We start from the raw sequence: 3,172 nt of genomic DNA, 5'->3' as shown, positions 1-3,172 counted from the left end.
GATGCCCAGCTGGGATGGGCATGAGACAGAGCCACGGGTGGCTCATCTGGAGGGTGGCAGTTGGGGGCGCAGCTCCCACTGCTGCATGCTACCCTGGGGGAGGCATAGGGGGCATGTGCCCCCTGGATTTGTGCATGGGGCGAGGGCAGGCTGTGCGCTCGGGACCGGGGACTGTGCTGGCCTCTTCCGGGCAGGGGCAGGGGCAGTCGGGGTCTGCAGGGACAGGGCAGGCATGTGGCTCACCTTAGCCAGCCTAGCTGTTCTACCACATTGCACTTATTGAAAACTAAGGCAAAGTTTTTGTTTAGTTTTTTGGGGCCCTACCTAGATTATTTTTGCTTTCCATCCTATTCTCGCTGCATAGAAGTCGTATTTCCTTTTCCCTAGTTCTTTTTCCTGTTATGGCTAAAGAACCATTTGCTGTTGTTTTCATTTCCTTTCCAAGATCTCACTTACTCGATCAAGGTGATGCTGAAGTGAGTGATCAGAAATAAAAGACCGATTTGTTCAGGTGCAAACAAGCGTGACTGGATTATGTTTGTACCATGAGGACAGAAAAAAGTTCAAACCAGGTTATATATACTTGGTGTTCTTAGAGGGCCAATTTGTCAAAACATTTATGATTGTGAGCTAAATCATGGTAAATTCTCGAGAACAAAAAGCCACAATTGAAAATGTGTGTAAGGTTAAATTGGCAAAGACAAAACAATGTGGTTTGGAGAAAAAGTGAAAGCAGGTATGAGAGAGAACCGTTTGGAAAATAGCATTTGGTAGCAACAAATAGAAATTAAAAACAAGGAAATGTAGAAAACAGGTAATAGGTGCAAACGAGATTCCTATAAACATCAGAGCTAAGGAGAGTAAGGAAGAATTTAAATATTTGGGAACAAAAGAAATCCAAATAATGGCATCAATAACACTGTCAGTTTTGAGGCAGGAAAAGCAGAAGTGTTCAATAAATGTTTCCTTTCTTTATTTGGGGAAGAAGATATATTCATAATAGATGAAACTTTCCATTCCAGCAGTAACTCAGGAGGATGTTAAGCAGCAGCTGCAACAGCAGGTAGATATTTTTAAATCAGCAGATCTGGATAACTTATATGCAAGAGTTTTGGAAGAGCTGGTCGAGCAGTTCTCTGGACCATAAGGCCATATCCAAACAAGCGCGGCTGTGTGGTATGTGGTGCCAGACACGTCTGTGGTGCCACACACCGCACCTTCACTTGTTCTCCATGCTGCAAGGAAGCACAGAGGGTTTTTTTGATCTCTGGATATCCAGGGGTCAAAAAAACCTGTGGGGGAAAAGAACGTGGAGCAGTGCATGCGGAGGGAGTATGCACCACCCAGAGCCAGAGCCTGGCTGGTCGGAGCCACACTCAGCTGCTGGCCAGGCTCTGTGCGGCAGGAGCGATGCAGCTGCAGCCCCAGGAGGCCCCCAGGACCCCAGGTAAGGCTGCTGGGTCCAGGCTAGTACTGGCCCCAGCCTCCCCTACCTCACCTGGGGTAACTTGCCGCGCACCAGAGCACACATGGTACAGGTGTTCCCCGGAGATGACCAGCAGTGGCACACGGTGTACTGCCACTAGTTGTCCCTGGGGAGCCAAACATCCACGCATGTCTAGACACGGCCTGAATGTCTATTTTTCACAACTCTTGAAGCACCAGGGACATGCTTGCACGCTATAAGGCCTTGGGTTGGTACCACAAGGTATTTTGCTAAAGTAATGAGAATGGAAAATCAACGTGGCACGCATTAATGGTATTGACCACTGGTTAACTGAGGTCTTAAAATGTAACTGTAAACAGGGAATCATTACTGAGCAGTTGTGTTTCTAATGGAGTCTTGCAGGGCTTGGTTTTTGGCCCCATACGTTTTAACATTTTGAAGATAAGGGAAATATAAGGTCGTTGTAATGAACTTTGCAGATGGCACGCAGATCGGTGTATAATGAAGGAGCTGGTCTCTGATAACGATCGGGGTCACCTGCCAAGCTGGGCAGAAATAAGCAACGTACATGTGTCTTTGTGGCCAAATGTAAAGTCAGTTCAGAATCAAGAACAGAAATGGGAAACCTTCCTGGGCAGCAGCGACTCTGGAAAGGTCTTCTGGGGTCACCACAGCCGGTCAGCTGAGTACAAGCTCCTATTGGGGCGCTGTAAGCAAAAGAGCTTGAGTGATTTCTCAGCGCTTAAACAGGGGACAGTGTCGCAGGAGCAGGGGGGCTCTGCTCCTTCTGCATTTGGCACTGGTACAGTCACTCCTGGAGTGGTGCTTTCCATCCTGATGGCAGCATTTACAAAGTGTTATTGAAAAATTGGAAACGCTCCAGAGAAGGGTCACAAAAATAACTAAACATTTGGAAATTTGATGTCTAGTGAGAGCCTGGAGAAGCTCAACCTAACCAGCTTGTTAAAAAGAAGGTTAACAGGCAACTTGCTTGTAATCTATAAAAAACCTATGTGAGGAGCAAAAAATTGATGACAGTGGGTGTTTCAATCTAGCAAACAGGTGTAGCAAATTGGAACGGCTGGAAGGTGAAGCCTCACAAGCTAAGGAGGCTAGAAAGAAATTGCAGCGTTTTCACACTGAGCAGAACGAACCATGAAAGCAACTTTTTTCTTTGTCAATCTAGATCAGGAGTAGACAGCCTTTCTTGGCTGCAGGCCAGAATGACCCAGCCCAGGTCAGAGGTGGGCAGATGCTAGGATCCGGCTGCCACTGCTGCTTGTTTCCACAGTGGCATGAGGAGAAGCTCCCTGCCATTGCATACTGCGATGTGGCCAAAACCCCACGTCCAATGGCTCCATGGGCTGGGGCTGGCCCACAGGCCATATATCGCCAACACCTGATCTAGACTGATTGATTATTTCTCTAAAGCAGTGGTTTTCAATCTTTTCTTTTTATTTGTGGACCCCTAAAATATTTAAAATGGAGGTGTGGACCCCTTTTAATGATAAGTGTGGGTATTCACATACTTTTGATTTACTATATTCATCTTTTGCAGACCCCTTAGATTGTGCAGACCCCCAGGTTGAAAATGACTGCGCTAGAGTATAATTCTTATTTGAAGTTGAGAATAATTCCAAGACATGCCATATAGACTGCCTCATGTAGGCGGTCAGATGAAATGATCAAAATGGCCTCTTTTGGACTTGCCTATGAAAGGTAATT

General features: G+C 46.5%; 1 protein-coding gene across 5 annotated transcripts in view; it reads left to right on the top strand.

Annotated features, from left to right (window-relative positions):
• ST3GAL3 (ST3 beta-galactoside alpha-2,3-sialyltransferase 3) overlaps positions 1 to 3,172 on the top strand; it is a 252,539-nt gene that overhangs the window by 68,178 nt on the left and 181,189 nt on the right. The gene's annotated exons all lie outside the window — the stretch shown is intronic.

Source organism: Alligator sinensis, unplaced genomic scaffold (assembly GCF_000455745.1).
Source record: "Alligator sinensis unplaced genomic scaffold, ASM45574v1 scaffold781_1, whole genome shotgun sequence".
NCBI classification, from domain to species: domain Eukaryota; kingdom Metazoa; phylum Chordata; order Crocodylia; family Alligatoridae; genus Alligator; species Alligator sinensis.
The sequence above is the reverse complement of the archived record's forward strand: the minus strand, read 5'-3'. Positions and strand labels throughout refer to the sequence as shown.